This window comes from Pseudophryne corroboree, chromosome 8, assembly GCF_028390025.1.
Source record: "Pseudophryne corroboree isolate aPseCor3 chromosome 8, aPseCor3.hap2, whole genome shotgun sequence".
Taxonomy (NCBI): domain Eukaryota; kingdom Metazoa; phylum Chordata; class Amphibia; order Anura; family Myobatrachidae; genus Pseudophryne; species Pseudophryne corroboree.
In genome coordinates this window covers 473,748,021-473,769,170 of record NC_086451.1, presented here as the reverse complement: position 1 = coordinate 473,769,170, position 21,150 = coordinate 473,748,021, and positions in this window count along the sequence as shown.

The following is a 21,150-nucleotide window of genomic DNA, read 5'->3' as shown; positions in this document are numbered from 1 at the left end:
ACTCCTGGACAAAGATAATGCAACGGACCACATGATCCATGAGAGGACTCTAGAGCTTCATAAAGCTTTGAAGCTACCTCTTGATAAAGCGCTCGGCTTTAGCGACATTGCTTTTTTCGAAAAACACTTAAGCGCGAAAATTAAAATACTTTATCACAACAATAATTCTTGGCATTACTTTTGCACAGACAGCCAGTACGATGAAATTCTTTTCATATTATGGCATAATGACCATTTCTACCACACAGCGTATCACCACAGAAATAATCACACCTGCCTTTTCTTTTGTAAAGCATGCCTCAGACAGGAATGTGTTGATACAGGAGATGCTGCTCTAAGGTGCTCCATATGTAGAATATTTTGTAGGTCAACTGTATGTTTAGAGGCGCACAAGTCTCTAGCATTGTCTCACAAGATACAGTGTCTAAACAAAATCTATTGTGATAAATCTGGCAAGTTTATGACCCCCAAACACAAATGTGATGGAATGATTTGCCCCATTTGCAAGACAGTGGTTGCAGGTTTTGCGGGTCATTTGTGTTACATACAAAACATAAAACCCGCGAAACCCACTAAGAATTACATTTTTTATGATTTTGAGTGCAGCCAAGAAAACAATATTCACGTGCCAAATTACTTTTACGCTCTAACACTAGTGGATGATGAATCCTGGGAGTTTAAGGGTGTTGTTTGTATTGAGGATTTTGTAAAAACATTCATGAGAGCAAAATTTGAGGGGTACACATTCATAGCCCATAATGCCGGTCGTTATGATGCGTACTTTGTTATGCGACAGCTGATTAAGGAGAAATTTAAGATCGATGTGTGTAACAGTAACAGATTTAAATAGAGATGAGCGGGTTCGGTTTCTTTGAATCCGAACCCGCACGAACTTCACTTTTTTTTTTCACGGGTCCGAGCGACTCGGATCTTCCCGCCTTGCTCGGTTAACCCGAGCGCGCCCGAACGTCATCATGACGCTGTCGGATTCTCGCGAGGCTCGGATTCTATCGCGAGACTCGGATTCTATATAAGGAGCCGCGCGTCGCCGCCATTTTCACACGTGCATTGAGATTGATAGGGAGAGGACGTTGCTGGCGTCCTCTCCATTTAGATTAGATTTAGAAGAGAGAGAGAGAGAGAGATTGCTGTGATACTGTAGATTAGAAGAGAGTGCAGAGTGCAGACAGAGTTTAGTGACTGACGACCACAGTGACCAGTGACCACCAGAGACAGTGCAGTTGTTTGTTTTATTTAATATATCCGTTCTCTGCCTGAAAAAAACGATACACAGTCACACAGTGACTCAGTCTGTGTGCACTGCTCAGCCCAGTGTGCTGCACATCAATGTATTGTATATAAAGCTTATAATTGTGGGGGAGACTGGGGAGCACTGCAGGTTGTTATAGCAGGAGCCAGGAGTACATGATAAATAATATTATATTAAAATTAAACAGTGCACACTTTTGCTGCAGGAGTGCCACTGCCAGTGTGACTAGTGGTGACCAGTGCCTGACCACCAGTATATTAGTAGTATTGTATACTATCTCTTTATCAACCAGTCTATATTAGCAGCAGACACAGTACAGTGCGGTAGTTCACGGCTGTGGCTACCTCTGTGTCGGCACTCGGCAGGCAGTCCGTCCATCCATAATTGTATTATATACCACCTAACCGTGGTTTTTTTTTTCTTTCTTTATACCGTCGTCATAGTCATACTAGTTGTTACGAGTATACTACTATCTCTTTATCAACCAGTGTACAGTGCGGTAGTTCACGGCTGTGGCTACCTCTGTGTCGGAACTCGGCAGGCTGTCCGTCCATCCATAATTGTATTATAATATATACCACCTAACCGTGGTTTTTTTTTCGTTCTTTATACCGTCGTCATACTAGTTGTTACGAGTATACTACTATCTCTTTATCAACCAGTGTACAGTGCGGTAGTTCACGGCTGTGGCTACCTCTGTGTCGGAACTCGGCAGGCAGTCCGTCCATCCATAATTGTATTATAATATATACCACCTAACCGTGGTTTTTTTTTCGTTCTTTATACCGTCGTCATACTAGTTGTTACGAGTATACTACTATCTCTTTATCAACCAGTGTACAGTGCGGTAGTTCACGGCTGTGGCTACCTCTGTGTCGGCACTCGGCAGGCAGTCCGTCCAACCATAATTGTATTATATACCACCTAACCGTGGTTTTTTTTTCATTCTTTATACCGTCGTCATACTAGTTGTTACGAGTATACTACTATCTCTTTATCAACCAGTGTACAGTGCGGTAGTTCACGGCTGTGGCTACCTCTGTGTCGGCACTCGGCAGGCAGTCCGTCCAACCATAATTGTATTATATACCACCTAACCGTGGTTTTTTTTTCATTCTTTATACCGTCGTCATACTAGTTGTTACGAGTATACTACTATCTCTTTATCAACCAGTGTACAGTGCGGTAGTTCACGGCTGTGGCTACCTCTGTGTCGGCACTCGGCAGCCCGTCCATAATTGTATATACCAGTGACCTAACCGTGGTTTTTTTTTCTTTCTTTATACATACATACTAGTTACGAGTATACTATCTCTTTATCAACCAGTCTATATATTAGCAGCAGACACAGTACAGTGCGGTAGTTCACGGCTGTGGCTACCTCTGTGTCGGCACTCGGCAGCCCGTCCATAATTGTATATACCACCTAACCGTGGTTTTTTTTTCTTTCTTTATACATACATACTAGTTACGAGTATACTATCTCTTTATCAACCAGTCTATATATTAGCAGCAGACACAGTACAGTGCGGTAGTTCACGGCTGTGGCTACCTCTGTGTCGGCACTCCGCAGCCCGTCCATAATTGTATATACCAGTGACCTAACCGTGGTTTTTTTTTCTTTCTTTATACATACATACTAGTTACGAGTATACTATCTCTTTATCAACCAGTCTATATATTAGCAGCAGACACAGTACAGTGCGGTAGTTCACGGCTGTGGCTATCTCTGTGTCGGCACTCGGCAGCCCGTCCATAATTGTATATACCAGTGACCTAACCGTGGTTTTTTTTTCTTTCTTTATACATACATACTAGTTACGAGTATACTATCTCTTTATCAACCAGTCTATATATTAGCAGCAGACACAGTACAGTGCGGTAGTTCACGGCTGTGGCTACCTCTGTGTCGGCACTCGGCAGCCCGTCCATAATTGTATATACCAGTGACCTAACCGTGGTTTTTTTTTCTTTCTTTATACATACATACTAGTTACGAGTATACTATCTCTTTATCAACCAGTCTATATATTAGCAGCAGACACAGTACAGTGCGGTAGTTCACGGCTGTGGCTACCTCTGTGTCGGCACTCGGCAGCCCGTCCATAATTGTATACTAGTATCCAATCCATCCATCTGCATTGGCTGCTGCCACTAGTCATGGCCGAGACGATGAAATGCCAGCAACGTCGTCTGCCAAGGCCGATGCCCAATGGCATAGTACAGAGCATGTCAAAACCAAAACACCAAATATCAGTAAAAAAAGGACTCCAAAACCTAAAATAAAATTGTCGTCGGAGAAGCGTAAACTTGCCAATATGCCATTTACCACACGGAGTGGCAAGGAACGGCTGAGGCCCTGGCCTATGTTCATGGCTAGTGGTTCAGCTTCACATGAGGATGGAAGCACTCAGCCTCTCGCTAGAAAACTGAAAAGACTCAAGCTGGCAAAAGCACCGCAAAGAACTGTGCGTTCTTTGAAATCCCAAATCCACAAGGAGAGTCCAATTGTGTCGGTTGCGATGCCTGACCTTCCCAACACTGGACGTGAAGAGCATGCGCCTTCCACCATTTGCACGCCCCCTGCAAGTGCTGGAAGGAGCACCCGCAGTCCAGTTCCTGATAGTCAGATTGAAGATGTCAGTGTTGAAGTACACCAGGATGAGGAGGATATGGGTGTTGCTGGCGCTGGGGAGGAAATTGACCAGGAGGATTCTGATGGTGAGGTGGTTTGTTTAAGTCAGGCACCCGGGGAGACACCTGTTGTCCGTGGGAGGAATATGGCCGTTGACATGCCAGGTGAAAATACCAAAAAAATCAGCTCTTCGGTGTGGAGGTATTTCACCAGAAATGCGGACAACAGGTGTCAAGCCGTGTGTTCCCTTTGTCAAGCTGTAATAAGTAGGGGTAAGGACGTTAACCACCTCGGAACATCCTCCCTTATACGTCACCTGCAGCGCATTCATAATAAGTCAGTGACAAGTTCAAAAACTTTGGGTGACAGCGGAAGCAGTCCACTGACCAGTAAATCCCTTCCTCTTGTAACCAAGCTCACGCAAACCACCCCACCAACTCCCTCAGTGTCAATTTCCTCCTTCCCCAGGAATGCCAATAGTCCTGCAGGCCATGTCACTGGCAAGTCTGACGAGTCCTCTCCTGCCTGGGATTCCTCCGATGCATCCTTGCGTGTAACGCCTACTGCTGCTGGCGCTGCTGTTGTTGCCGCTGGGAGTCGATGGTCATCCCAGAGGGGAAGTCGTAAGCCCACTTGTACTACTTCCAGTAAGCAATTGACTGTTCAACAGTCCTTTGCGAGGAAGATGAAATATCACAGCAGTCATCCTACTGCAAAGCGGATAACTGAGTCCTTGACAACTATGTTGGTGTTAGACGTGCGTCCGGTATCCGCCGTTAGTTCACAGGGAACTAGACAATTTATTGAGGCAGTGTGCCCCCGTTACCAAATACCATCTAGGTTCCACTTCTCTAGGCAGGCGATACCGAGAATGTACACGGACGTCAGAAAAAGACTCACCAGTCTCCTAAAAAATGCAGTTGTACCCAATGTCCACTTAACCACGGACATGTGGACAAGTGGAGCAGGGCAGGGTCAGGACTATATGACTGTGACAGCCCACTGGGTAGATGTATGGACTCCCGCCGCAAGAACAGCAGCGGCGGCACCAGTAGCAGCATCTCGCAAACGCCAACTCTTTCCTAGGCAGGCTACGCTTTGTATCACCGCTTTCCAGAATACGCACACAGCTGAAAACCTCTTACGGCAACTGAGGAAGATCATCGCGGAATGGCTTACCCCAATTGGACTCTCCTGTGGATTTGTGGCATCGGACAACGCCAGCAATATTGTGTGTGCATTAAATATGGGCAAATTCCAGCACGTCCCATGTTTTGCACATACCTTGAATTTGGTGGTGCAGAATTTTTTAAAAAACGACAGGGGCGTGCAAGAGATGCTGTCGGTGGCCAGAAAAATTGCGGGACACTTTCGGCGTACAGGCACCACGTACAGAAGACTGGAGCACCACCAAAAACTACTGAACCTGCCCTGCCATCATCTGAAGCAAGAAGTGGTAACGAGGTGGAATTCAACCCTCTATATGCTTCAGAGGTTGGAGGAGCAGCAAAAGGCCATTCAAGCCTATACAATTGAGCACGATATAGGAGATGGAATGCACCTGTCTCAAGTGCAGTGGAGAATGATTTCAACGTTGTGCAAGGTTCTGATGCCCTTTGAACTTGCCACACGTGAAGTCAGTTCAGACACTGCCAGCCTGAGTCAGGTCATTCCCCTCATCAGGCTTTTGCAGAAGAAGCTGGAGGCATTGAAGAAGGAGCTAAAAGGGAGCGATTCCGCTAGGCATGTGGGACTTGTGGATGCAGCCCTTAATTCGCTTAACAAGGATTCACGGGTGGTCAATCTGTTGAAATCAGAGCACTACATTTTGGCCACCGTGCTCGATCCTAGATTTAAAGCCTACCTTGGATCTCTCTTTCCGGCAGACACAGGTCTGCTGGGGTTGAAAGACCTGCTGGTGACAAAATTGTCAAGTCAAGCGGAACGCGACCTGTCAACATCTCCTCCTTCACATTCTCCCGCAACTGGGGGTGCGAGGAAAAGGCTCAGAATTCCGAGCCCACCCGCTGGCGGTGATGCAGGGCAGTCTGGAGCGACTGCTGATGCTGACATCTGGTCCGGACTGAAGGACCTGACAACGATTACGGACATGTCGTCTACTGTCACTGCATATGATTCTCTCAACATTGATAGAATGGTGGAGGATTATATGAGTGACCGCATCCAAGTAGGCACGTCACACAGTCCGTACTTATACTGGCAGGAAAAAGAGGCAATTTGGAGGCCCTTGCACAAACTGGCTTTATTCTACCTAAGTTGCCCTCCCACAAGTGTGTACTCCGAAAGAGTGTTTAGTGCCGCCGCTCACCTTGTCAGCAATCGGCGTACGAGGTTACATCCAGAAAATGTGGAGAAGATGATGTTCATTAAAATGAATTATAATCAATTCCTCCGCGGAGACATTGACCAGCAGCAATTGCCTCCACAAAGTACACAGGGAGCTGAGATGGTGGATTCCAGTTGGGACGAATTGATAATCTGTGAGGAGGGGGATGTACACGGTGATATATCGGAGGGTGAAGATGAGGTGGACATCTTGCCTCTGTAGAGCCAGTTTGTGCAAGGAGAGATTAATTGCTTCTTTTTTGGGGGGGGTCCAAACCAACCCGTCATATCAGTCACAGTCGTGTGGCAGACCCTGTCACTGAAATGATGGGTTGGTTAAAGTGTGCATGTCCTGTTTTGTTTATACAACATAAGGGTGGGTGGGAGGGCCCAAGGATAATTCCATCTTGCACCTCTTTTTTCTTTTCTTTTTCTTTGCATCATGTGCTGATTGGGGAGGGTTTTTTGGAAGGGACATCCTGCGTGACACTGCAGTGCCACTCCTAAATGGGCCCGGTGTTTGTGTCGGCCACTAGGGTCGCTAATCTTACTCACACAGTCAGCTACCTCATTGCGCCTCTTTTTTTCTTTGCGTCATGTGCTGTTTGGGGAGGGTTTTTTGGAAGGGACATCCTGCGTGACACTGCAGTGCCACTCCTAGATGGGCCCGGTGTTTGTGTCGGCCACTAGGGTCGCTAATCTTACTCACACAGCTACCTCATTGCGCCTCTTTTTTTCTTTGCGTCATGTGCTGTTTGGGGAGGGTTTTTTGGAAGGGACATCCTGCGTGACACTGCAGTGCCACTCCTAGATGGGCCCGGTGTTTGTGTCGGCCACTAGGGTCGCTAATCTTACTCACACAGTCAGCTACCTCATTGCGCCTCTTTTTTTCTTTGCGTCATGTGCTGTTTGGGGAGGGTTTTTTGGAAGGGCCATCCTGCGTGACACTGCAGTGCCACTCCTAGATGGGCCCGGTGTTTGTGTCGGCCACCAGGGTCGCTAATCTTACTCACACAGTCAGCTACCTCATTGCGCCTCTTTTTTTCTTTGCGTCATGTGCTGTTTGGGGAGGGTTTTTTGGAAGGGCCATCCTGCGTGACACTGCAGTGCCACTCCTAGATGGGCCCGGTGTTTGTGTCGGCCACTAGGGTCGCTAATCTTACTCACACAGCTACCTCATTGCGCCTCTTTTTTTCTTTGCGTCATGTGCTGTTTGGGGAGGATTTTTTGGAAGGGACATCCTGCGTGACACTGCAGTGCCACTCCTAGATGGGCCCGGTGTTTGTGTCGGCCACTAGGGTCGCTTATCTTACTCACACAGCGACCTCGGTGCAAATTTTAGGACTAAAAATAATATTGTGAGGTGTGAGGTATTCAGAATAGACTGAAAATGAGTGTAAATTATGGTTTTTGAGGTTAATAATACTTTGGGATCAAAATGACCCCCAAATTCTATGATTAAAGCTGTTTTTTAGTGTTTTTGGAAAAAAACACCCGAATCCAAAACACACCCGAATCCGACAAAAATAATTCGGTGAGGTTTTGCCAAAACGCGTTCGAACCAAAAACACGGCCGCGGAACCGAACCCAAAACCAAAACACAAAACCCGAAAAATTTCAGGCGCTCATCTCTAGATTTAAAGATAAGATTTATCGACTCTTTAAATTTGTTTGCCCATGCGACTCAGTCGATTACCAAAAGCGATGGGTTTTGAGGGTTCCAAAGGTAATTTTCCACATTTCTTTAACACTGCCGCTAACCAAAATTACATAGGTTCTATGCCCGCAATAGAGTATTTTGGTGTACAATTCATGTTAACTGAAGATCAAGCAGAGTTTACAGAATGGTATAAAAGTGCCAAACAAGCCCCATTCAACTTTCAGGATGAACTTGCGCGCTACTGTAAGGAGGATGTCAAAATTTTACAAAAAGCATGTAGCTCTTTCAGAGACGCTGTTATATCTATGACGGAACAAGAATATGTAATAACGAAGAAGAATGGTGATGTCGTTGTTAAGAGGCACATTGACCCCTTTCAACTGACGACCTTGGCGGCTGTCTGCATGGCGATGTACCGGAGCAGGTTTTTACCAGAAAATACCTTGGCGCTTGTACCGGGGGATAACTATCACAAAACTCAGAAGCGATATTCAACACCGGCCATACAATGGTTGATGTACATAGAACACCAAGAAGGAATAGAAATAAGACACGCTTTACAAGGGGGTGAAAAGAAAGTTGGTAACTATCACCTTGATGGTTACGCCGTGATTAACGGCGTAGCAACGGCGTTTGAATTCCAAGGTTGTTTTTACCATGGCTGTGGCACATGTTACAATGGCGATGATAAAAACAAACTGACTAAAACGACCTATGGTCAACTGCGACACAAGACGCTAGTGAGAATGAACTTTCTTAAACTATGCGGTTTTCACGTACGTGTCATTTGGGAATGCGAATGGAAAAAAATGGTAGAGTCTGATGCGAGTCTACAATCTTTTCTGAAGGGTAAAGAATTACCCGAACCATTGGACCTCCGAGCAGCGCTTTACGGTAGTCGTACAAACGCCATAAAGCTGTATCACAAAGCACAGCCGGATGAACAGATTCACTACTATGATTTTACCAGTCTGTACCCTTTTGTCAACAAAACCAAAATGTACCCAATAAAACACCCACGTAAAATCTATCGGAATTTTGGGGATGTTACAAAGTATTTTGGTATTGCCAAAGTAAAAGTGTATCCACCACGGGGTCTTTTCTTTCCTGTTCTACCTGTTAAAATGCGTGGAAAACTGATGTTTCCTTTATGTCGCACATGTGCTGAGTCTGGACAGACCGAGCCTTGTGTCCATAGCGATGAATGCAGGGCAATCACGGGTACGTGGTGTACTCCCGAGTTAAAACTGGCTGTAGACAAGGGTTACAAAGTGTGTAAAATCTATGAGGTGTGGCAATTTGATGAACGATCTGACGATTTGTTTTCAGGTTACATTAAAATGCATCTTAGGGATAAACAAGAGGCTTCTGGTTATCCTGATTGGTGTACAGACTCTGAAAAACGCCAGGCGTATATAGATGCCTATCAAAAAAATTAAGGTGTGTCTTTACGACCCGATCACATAGAAATCAACCCCGCAAAAAGACAAATTTCAAAATTGTTTTTAAACTCCTTATGGGGAAAGTTTGGTCAACGTAATAACATGCCCAACACTTGTCTAGTGTCTGACCCCGACAAGCTTTTTGAATACGCGTTTTTACTGCACTATGAGGTGTCTGCTTTAGACTTTATAGATGATAGTACCGCGATGCTTAATTGGAGATATGCAAAAGATCATTACTCCAAAGCTTCCAATACAAATATATTTATAGCTGTGATTACAACCGCTCATGCTAGGATTAAATTGTACAAACTATTGGATAGATTACAAGAACGTTGTCTTTACCACGATACAGATTCTGTGATTTTTGTCAGCCGGCCCGGTGATTGGAATCCACCATTGGGTGATTATCTAGGTGAGCTGACTAGCGAGCTGCCAGCGGGTGCCCATATAACAGAGTTTGTCTCATCAGGCCCCAAATCATATGGATATCGTCTAAACAATGGAAAGACCAGTTTAAAAGTTAAAGGTATAACGCTCAATGTTGATAATGCACAACACATTAACTTTGAAAGTCTGAAAGACCTGGTCTTAGATTATCCGTTAAACCCCAAAGGCGATGATCAAAAAAAAATAGTGCTCCGTCAACCCGGTATAGTCCGATTTAAAAAGTACTGGCAGATTGAAACGTGCACGCTGCAGAAAATGCAAAAGTGTGTTTACACTAAACGGAGACTTACAGATAACTTCACAACAGTCCCGTTTGGGTATTAGGATGGATGTCCGGTTACAACACCCCTTCTCATGTATTTTAGCAGGCCCCTCCAATTCGGGTAAAAGTTATTTTGTGAAAATGTTGCTGGAAAATGCACATACGCACATATCACATGTGCCTGATAATATTATTTGGTTTTATGGCTGTTGGCAACCTATGTACGATCAGCTTCTGCGTGATTACCCAAGCATGCGTTTTATAGAGGGTCTACCTGAGACTTTTAACGATGACCAACTTTTTCCCCTTGGTAGGATTAATTTAGCGGTTGTTGATGATCTGATGGACTCGGCTAGTAATAATTCTGAGATTGAGAAAGCATTCACAAAGTGTGTACACCACAGAAACCTCAGTATCATGTACCTAGTGCAAAATGTCTTTTGCCAAGATAAAAAGAGCAGGACGATACATCTAAACACAAAATATATGGTCCTTTTCAAAAACCCACGGGATAAATTGCAGGTGACGACGCTGGCTAGACAAATGTACCCCACTAATAGTCGTTTCTTTCTGGATGCATTCCAAAATGCGACATCCACACCATATGGCTATTTACTGGTTGATTTAAGAACCAATACGCTTGACGAATACCGTTTACGAAGCGGTTTATTTCCACCGGCTGAACCGGTTGCTTATGTCATTAAAAAGAGAAGCACTAAAAAGCTATAAACGCACAACTTTTAGTCATTTGTCATAGTCCTATCAGCCGTGAACATGTCAGCCAGGATAAGCCGTAATTGGTCGCTTTTAAAGACGCTAATAAAGGCGACACCGACCCAAAGAAGTGCTATTTTATCCAACGCTTCAAACGATTTGGTGACTGCCATTTGTGAGATAGCCCTCAACATACTTAAAGGTAAAATACCATTGTCACAAAGACAGTTGAAGTACCTTAAAAAGAAGCGGGATCTTATAAAATCTCTTTGTAATAAGAAATGCACCATTGGTAAAAAGAAACGTTTGGTGAAACAATCCGAGGGATTTATTGGGTCGTTGCTTGGTTTTGCTATTCCATTAATAACAGGACTTCTGACTAACCGCTGATGGAATACGCTGAGAAAATGTATTTGGTGCCCCAGCGACAGATAGAGCGTTTACAAAACAAACCCAATTCCGATGACATACGTAAAACAGCCACACAAGGGTGGTCATTCCGAGTTGTTAGCTCTGTAAAAATCTTCGCATCGCAGCGATTTTCCGCTTAGTGCGCATGCGCAATGTTCGCACTGCGACTGCGCCAAGTAAATTTGCTATGCAGTTAGGAATTTTACTCACGGCTTTTTCATCGTTCTGGCGATCATAATGTGATTGACAGGAAGTGGGTGTTACTGGGTGGAAACAGGCCGTTTTATGGACGTGTGGGGAAAAACGCTACCGTTTCCGGAAAAAACGCAGGAGTGGCTGGAGAAACGGGGGAGTGTCTGGGCGAACGCTGGGTGTGTTAATGACGTCAAACCTGGAACGACAAGCACTGAACTGATCGCAGATGGCGAGTAAGTCTGGAGCTACTCAGAAACTGCTACGAGGTGTGTAATCGCAATATTGAGAATACATCGTTCGCAATTTTAAGAAGCTAAGATTCACTCCCAGTAGGCGGCGGCTTAGCGTGAGCAAATCTGCAAAAATCAGCTTGCGAGCGAACAACTCGGAATGACCCCCAAGGTCTAGATGTAGAGATCGTAAACATACTACAGAATAACAATTTATCAGAATATGAAAAGGCAAAACGTTACACAGCCGCTTTGCAGAGGTATCTGGTCCTGAGTAAACAGACTGATTATGAAATGTCAACTTTAACTCTTTTATCACCTGGTACAAATGTCTTTGATGAAACAATTAATCCACCACAGCTGGATGCTGCCGATGATGTTTATCATGAAATACTGAGCGGTGTTAATGCGAGGTATAAAAAAAACTGAAATACTATTGAATAAAATGTCACGCTCTAAGCACATCACAAACTGGAATGCTAAAGGCGAGTTACTGTATAAAGGCACAGCTGTACAGGGTTCCAACATGCTGGATTTAATAAGAAGCATCACACAAAACCATAGCGTGACGAGTCGTAAGATGCCGACTGGCTGGCCTGAATTTATGCGTGCTTTGTCTGAATTAAATGTGCCATCCACATTTGTAAGTAATGCGTCAACTAGAGTGTACCTAGACCGTTTAAAAGCAGAGGCGAACGATGACGTTTAAATGTTTTAAGTTCACCCGGCCTAACAACGCCGCACGGCTACTTACTACCTAGGAAAAGAGCCGTAGATCTGTTTCAGGAATCACCGTGGTTGACATTCTAATGTATAACTAATGTTTGTTTATTTATTTATTTATTTTTGTAAATTTGTGTGCTTATTTTGTACCACAATGTATGTTTTGTATTTTTACTAAATGATGTCAAGAAATCACCATATTTGTAGTTTTTACGTGTAAAACTGTAATAAATGACATATTATAATAATGCATCGGCAATAGATCTGTAAATAAACTTTATGATCTAATAAAATATATTCATGATTTAGAAAGACCCCCGTTTTTTCTTTATTCTAATCAGTTGTCTTTGAAAGAAAACTTACAAACATACAACACCATAAAGATTAAAAACATTGATGTTTATTTTCAAATAATCATAGTTATGACGCATTGTACATAAAATGCATCAAACACACTGGTTATTACAACAAGTTACACAATTCTGAATATATTTATCTGTATAATGACTCAAACAATGGCTTCTTGGCATACGCCTTACAAAGTTTGAAACTAAACGGTCATTACGTTTTGTATCATTACTAAACTGTGTCAAGAAATCATCATATTTGTAGTTTTTACATAAAAAATATAAAGTAAATACAGTATTGACCGCATACATCGCTTGAAAAATCTTGTAACCGACGGTTTTGGTGACAAATACTTTTTGAATTATAATGTAAAAACTTTATGATATTCTTTGGGAAAATGTCACTGTCCGGCGAGAGACCGTAGGAATCAAAGAAATAACAAATGCCATCTTCATTAAAATAAACAGCCAACCAGTGTTCGCCAGGCTGACCACTGCTATGCGTGTTGATTACAAATGCGCAGGGGTAATGCATCAGTTTATCGGCAGGCAACAGATCACACGGATACATTCCTTTTAAAATATGCCTTGTGCTTTGCGCTGCATACAGAATACAGTTTATCTGTAATGTGTTCATTTTTCAGCAGCGTAGTGTTAGTTTATTTCATTTATAGATAATCGTACAGCACATCGCGCCTTTGATTAATCTCGATGATGTTATCAAATAGCGCATATATTATCACATTGACTGTCCTGTCCAACGCTTCTGCAAAGCGATATTCAGCACGTAGATTGCCCGTTCTTATCAGGGAGAGATGTTCTCCACATTCCTGCTCCGGCGATAGGTCAAAAGCAAATAGTGAGTAACCTCTGAGGTACTCTTCGCGGTCAATCAGTATACCATTGTCAGATTTCTGCTTATTTGTGATCTGTATGAGTGACATATACTCTCTTACAGCATTACCGTGTTCAAAGTCTGGTTGAAATGGTTTTGCAGGGTGCGGTGTTCCATCCAGATAAAGGGATGCAAAACTTACATTTTTATGTTCAAAGCAAAGGGGATTCCGGTTATGGATTCCTGAAAATGCTTCGTTATCCACAAAGCCGACTATGACTGTTTTCGGCACTTGACCTAAAAATAGATTTTCTAGATTAAATACTCTACTGCCTGCTGGTACGCTGTAGATTTTCATCCCAACGCGGTCAATCGCGTATTTCGCGTTGCCGTTTAGCAGGGCCTGCGCATGCCCAATCCGCACGGCCGGTGAGACTTGCACTCTTTTCACAAACAGGGACGCCGCTGTGATCTGTATTTTAAAGGCATCCGCGTCAGCTGACATTAAGCAGAATGCGTCTTTGTTTCTGGTTAGTTTAATCTTCAGGTCAACGGCATTTAAAATTAGTTTATGTTGATGAAAAAGGTCGCAGTGAAGCGGTCCTAGCAATTCAACCGTGCGACTCTGCTCTTTAGCACCTGCTCGTTTTTTGAACCCCGTATTCGGTCCGTCCAGCACCGTGTTGTTAAATTCTCCAGCCGAATCTTTGTAAAATAATCCTGTTGTGTGCTTTGTTGACAAAGCGTCTGAGCTGTAATTCAAAATAGTCTCAATGTACGCGCGGTATGCGTAAAGATTGTTGGATTGCGATATGAGCCTGTCACCCAAAGTTACATCCACTTGGTTGAATAAAGTCGCTATGGGGTAATTAATAAGTGCGACCCGTGCACCTTGCGGTATCGGTGTGTTATCGGTTCGTACGATCTTGCACGTCACGTACAGCAGCGTGTTGTTCAGATCGTAGTAGTGTTCGCCGCTGGCCGCTATATAAAATTCAAGCGGCGCTGTGTCGGATAATGCCGCTAAAGGTTGAACTTCGACGTATAGACTTTTCTCTATGCTTGTTTGTGTAGGGGGCACGTCAAAAAGATCCAGCTCTGTTTTTGCACATTCAACGGACTCGTGGTGTATGAAAAACATGTTTAAAAAATATCACCAACGGAGCGCTGCGGCTTTCTCTTCTTCTTTGAGTTGCGTCGTCTCTGGTTTTTATTTAAAAAGGGTATGTCCCAAGGCGGAAGTGCTATCATACGCTTCCGTTTTCTTTTAGACACGCCTTTTCTTGTATATATTAGTCCTGAACCATCTTGTTTTGCTTGGTTCGCATCGTGTATCTTATTCATCACGGCCGTTGTGGCTTGTCCGATAACGTCTTTCGCTATATTGCATGCCGCGGTCTTCATATGCGGTTTAGCTAACTCTAAACCTCTCCGGAAAAGAGGAACAGCTTTTCTGAAAAGACTTCGAAAAATACCGCCTAAACCGCATCCATACATGTACGCGCTGCCGTGAAAACCTGGTAATCCATTACCGGCCTGCGTTTTATAATATTGCGCGTAGAGATCTGGATTGCCATAATTTTTAACAGCGACCATCCTGTTTAGTTAATAAATTTCGTGTTTGCGACGTCTAAAGTGTAGTTTCACGATCACTTTACCAAACTTAAATGAGATGTTCTTGTTCTGGTCGTTCTTTATCTCTATGGCTACAGTGTCAAAATGCGCTTTGCACAATGGTACGTAATCGGGTTTCTCATATCGTATTGTGACCACCTCATTGTTATATCCCTTAATTTCAACTGTGCGTAGTAGCGGTACGTAGCTATCACCGACCCGCTGGTGCTTGATAATGTCAGTATACACATACAGCGTATACTGGCTGCCTTTGATGTCGGCGCATGGTTTAGAAATCTTAGTTTTAGGTTGTAATCCAAGGATCGTCGTCAGTTTATCACCGGCTGTAAGATGATACAGCCGCTTACTATCGCATGTTACTACGCGTTCAAGCGGATCGTACACTAGTCTTAATCCCCCATCCAGTTTATGTCGCCCTATTTCCGCGTTGATTACGTCCAGTAGCGAGTCGATTGTTTTATAAAATCCGGGTTTAACGCACACGGCTGCAAATTCCACAACTGGATTGGAAAACATAACATCCTGTGTTATTTGTAACTTACAATCTTGTATATCCAAGGTATTCCACGTGTGTGGATATTGTATTTCTGTAAGAGCGACTTCCCACTCACCGCTTAAGTGTATCGACTTTGCAAGCTTTGTTGTATAGTTTGAAATCTTATTTTGCGGAAAAGTATCCGCTGAGGCATTGCTGGGTAATGTTATGTAAAACGATTTGTCATCCATCGCTCGTCTTGTTTAGCGTGCTGCACGTTTTATATATCTTTTATCTCTGATGCATCAACCCAACTGTTAAATTTTGCGGGGTACCCGCGCCACTTGACTAACGCGTATTTTCGACCGGTGACCGTCTTATGTTTTAAAATCTTTTCCACTTTGTATATTCTATTATAGTTTTTTGGCACGCTTTGTAACTCATCGTGGTAAAAACTGCCGGTAATTTCTTCGCCGTAGAGATCCGTCAACTTATAAAGCGGCTTAACACCTTTAGTGTTCACATTCTGTATGACAAATATTTCCTCAGAAAAATTCTGTTCATACCCTTTCTGAAATATATCCTTATATTTGGATATGTGTACAAGTTCACCGATGTAAAAACGTGGTGTAATTTTCTTAGTTCTAAAGTAATCGCCGTACGTCGTCTTGAAAATTCTCAAAGCGTTAGAGGGCCCCACAGCACACAGTGTACACTTAATCGTTCTATGATATGTGTTATTATAGCTGTTTATGAAATCTTGCAAGACATCTATATATCTGTACGTGTTCCGTGCTGTAAAATAACGCCACATCCTTGTTTTTAAAGTCCTATTGAAGCGTTCTATAATGGCCGCTTTCACTTCATTATTGGTTGTGAAATGATGTATGCTGTATTTTTCTAACACTTTTTTAAAGATTTTGTTTACAAACTCTTTACCATTATCGGTTTGCAACTTCTTTGGCACGCATCCCTGTTGGAATATTTTTTCAAAAGCATTAGCGACGGTTGTCGCATTCTTGGATGCTAGACCAGCCGCCCATGCTTTCTTACTGAATATATCGATGATGGTTAATATATATTTAAAACCATCATTGTACTTTGCAATGTCTATGAGCGAGACCAGATCACATTGCCATTGTTGATTTATATCCGATACGCAAATCATGTTCCTTTTATAGGTTTTTCGTGCCTGCTTATGTAATGTGTAAGCGTCTTGTACTTGAAACCATTTTTTTATTTCCGCTCTTTTGAACTTGCCTTTATTCGCCTTATAATATTTATCGACACCGCAATAACTCCCCGGCTTTAATACCGTATAATACGCCTTTTTCATAAGCTTTTTTTGATTAGCCATTTAATATAAATGTGGCTTGTCTAAGGGGCGGATTCTGTTCTTAATGGTCAATCAATAATCATTTGATATCTGTTTTATATCATTTGATATCAGTTTTATATTAAACACAATTAAAAAGGGACGGGGCTTAAAAGGGGTGTGTCACCTGTCAAAAGTTTGATGAAAGGTGGTTCACTATACTACTTATGGCATCAGAGGACACCACCACTGTGACTGATGCAGCACAATACAGCACTGAAATCGTCACCCCATTTGCCCTCCAGCACAGACACTGAGGATGGAGACACGTCCTCTCGCTACACTCTCCAATGCCTGAGTGAATGGCGGCGATGCACGGCTCCCTATATGGAATCCACAACCCGCTAGAATCTGACAGCGGGATGATGACGTTTTGCCTCGTTCTGGTTTCCGAGTCAGTTGGGAAATCCCGAGCCGGGCTCAGATCCGGGCTCCGGTAGTGAAGTTCGGGGGGGTTCGGTTCTCTGAGAACCGAACCCGCTCATCTCTAGTTTCTGCACCGCCGCTGTGACGATCCGGACAGGTGGTGACGTCAGGAATCCTCCTCCGGAATGGCTAGGCACGTCTGCGTTTTTCCGGACACTCTACGCTATCTGCCTGTCAATCTTCTTGCAATCGCCGGTGTGATCGCTTTCTACGTTAGATTCGTCTCTGCCTGGCGACGGCGGCCCGCGCTCCTGCGCATTGCGAGCCACATGCATCCGCTGTTCAGAACCGATCGCATGGCTGCGAAAAAAAAGCAGCGTGCGATCGGGTCTGAATGACTCCCAATGTATGTTCAGGGTTCTGGAACACATATTGGGGATCATTCAGAGTTGATCGCTAGCTATCAGTTTTTAGCAGCCGTGGAAACGCATTGTCGCCACCCATGGGGGAGTGTATTTTCGCTTTGCAGGAGTGCAAATGCCTGTGCAGCAGAGCGGCAGCAAACAAATTTTGTGCAAAACAAGACCAGCCCTGTAGTTACTTATCCTGTGCGATGATTGCTGCGACGAATGACACGGTAATGACGTAAGACACCCGCCCAGCAAACGCCCGGCCATGCCTGTGTTTTTCCAAACACTCCCAGAAAACGGTCAGTTGCCACCCATAAACGCCCTCCTTCTGTCAATCTCTGTGCGATCGGCTGTGCGACTGAATGCGTTGCTAGAACCTGTGCTAAACCACGATGCTCTTTGTACCCGTACGTCACGTGTGCGCATTGCGGTGCATACGCATGCGCAGATTTGCCATTTTTTTAACTGATCGCTACGCAGCGAACAACGGCAGCTAGCGATCAACTCGGACTGACCCCCATTGTACATGGAAAAAAAAGCAGATGGATTTCAATATAACAAAAAATATATAGATAGATAGATAGATAGATAGATAGATAGATAGATAGATAGACAGAGAGATTGGGAGGGGGGGGTAACATTTAGCTAGCATCAAGGATTTCTTCAATTCAGAGAACTGCTGAAAACAAGGAGATACGTTAATCCCCCTGCGTCCTGATGAGGCACGTCTCTGAGACCTGACGTACATATTTTATTTAAGAGAAAAAAAGAGAAAAGAGAGGCACCCGTCACCTTTGACCCCGGGGAACTTCCTAATGCCGTACAATATGGAAAAAAGGGGGAAATTGCCAACCCCCCAAAAAATACAATAACAAGAAAAACGGACCAAGATGTGCGCAGAAGGAAGAGCCAAATTGGATTGAATTATTTTTATTTCATTGAAGTTAATAACCAAGTAATTGAGTAAATTAACTGAAATATGATCCTTAGAGTGACCACAATGGGATAAGAAGAAAAATAATGATAAAATATGTATAAATTAAAACAGCATAGTATTAAAATCCATAACCATCTGATAACAATCCCACATACCGTCGAGTGCTGCGCTGCCTGGGTGCTTCCCCAACAGTGCAGCTGGATAATCCTTTTGTCTGTAATCCAGTGGATAGAAGTATTCGTAGCAGGTTATGGCTAGCGGTGGTATCCAATCGTCTGATGAAACGACCAGTGCCTACGGTCGAGAAACGCGTTAGGTAGAACGGCTTTGGAGTGACCCTTTTACCCAAACCATCCATTTGTTGTTTCTACTACCTGGAGACGATTGGATACCACCGCTAGCCCTAACCCGCTACGAATACTTCTATCCACTGGATCACAGCCAAAAGGATTATCCAGCTGCACTGTTGGGGAAGCACCCAGGCAGCGCAGCACACGACGGCTTGTGGATCGGAGACGGCGGAGGTCCGGTGAATATCCGGCTGGACGGCTACTGCATTAACTGCTACGGGTGAGACGGGGCTAAATTCATTATTACGATATCCCGTTTGAATAGCTGCCTACACCGGCGGCCTCATGAGGTTAGGAGCCGCTGAGCCACTTCGGGACTTTATATTTATTACTGTCTAGTGGGACGGGACTGGCTTTCACCCACTGTCCCGACTATTTAGCCACTCACACTAGCGGCCGTACGAGGATAGGAGCCCCTGAGCCTTACGGGACTTTTGGCTACATCACCAACGGGTAACCATATTATCAGTTTGGGTCGTTAATCAAATGATTTCTAGTCCTTCCACCACTGACTTAACCCCATGAAATCTCAATTGACAGGCAATTTTTTCACCCATATAATATACTGACCTTGGATGAACTTTGTTTAAGAACATTATGTCTATAAGTTAATTAGGCTGGCCAGCCACTGTGGACATATTAGGTTCTATAATACTTTTTGAATCATTGCGATTTTATTTGTGCATCCTAAGTTGTTACAGTATTACCTATTTCAGGAACGGCTTTATTCTGTAGGTTTTTGTTACATTTGTATTTACTATTGGCCTTTGGAAATAATAAGCTGTATGTGGGAATGTTATCAGATGGTTGTGGATTTTAATACTATGCTGTTTTAATTTATACATATTTTATCATTATTTTTCTTCTTATCCCATTGTGGTCACTCTAAGGATCATATTTATGTTAATTTACTCAATTACTTGGTTATTAACTTCAATGAAATAAAAATATTTTATTTAATCCTGCAGTCTTTACTATTATATCTACTGCTGCATGTGTTTTTAAGATTCATATCTATTTACTTTTCCTTTTAGAAAATTCTTCCAAGATTTAAAAAATTTTCCTTAGATTTATTTCCATAATTTGTAATGATTTTATAAGAAGGTGGCATAGAAAAAGTACAGAGTTGGTGCACAATACATAATAGAACAAATTAAGCAGTTTAAAAATATTTGGGGGAGATGCAGCACAGTCTGTTTGCTTCATCAGGGATGGAGCTAACCTCTTCTGTTCTGCGGGGCAGTTTAACAGAATCCCCACCTCCACCTCCCCTCCACAATCTTTGCAATAATAGAAAATCAGACCCCATAGACTTCACCTAAGTACAACACCTAATTAATCTCTGTTAGTGATGTGCACCGGAAATTTTTCGGGTTTTGTGTTTGGATTCGGTTCCGCGGCCGTGTTTTGGATTCGGACGCGTTTTGGCAAAACCTCCCTGAATATTTTTTGTCGGATTCGGGTGTGTTTTGGATTCGTTTTTTTTTTACAAAAAACACTCAAAAACAGCTTAAATCATAGAATTTGGGGGTCATTTTGATCCCATAGTATTATTAACCTCAATAACCATAATTTCCACTCATTTTCAGTCTATTCTGAACACCTCACACCTCACAATATTATTTTTAGTCCTAAAATTTGCACCGAGGTCGCTGGATGACTAAGCTAAGCGACCCAAGTGGCCGACACAAACAGCTGGCCCATCTAGGAGTGGCACTGCAGTGTCAGACAGGATGGCACTTCAAAAAAATAGTCCCCAAACAGCACATGATGCAAAGAAAAAAAGAGGCGCAATGAGGTAGCTGTGTGACTAAGCAAAGCGACCCAAGTGGCCGACACAAACACCTGGCCCATCTAGGAGTGGCACTGCAGTGTCAGACAGGATGGCACTTCAAAAAAATAGTCCCCAAACAGCACATGATGCAAAGAAAAAAAGAGGCGCAATGAGGTAGCTGTGTGACTAAGCTAAGCAACCCAAGTGGCCGACACAAACACCTGGCCCATGTAGGAGTGGCACTGCAGTGTCAGACAGGATGGCACTTCTAAAAAATAGTCCCCAAACAGCACATGATGCAAAGAAAA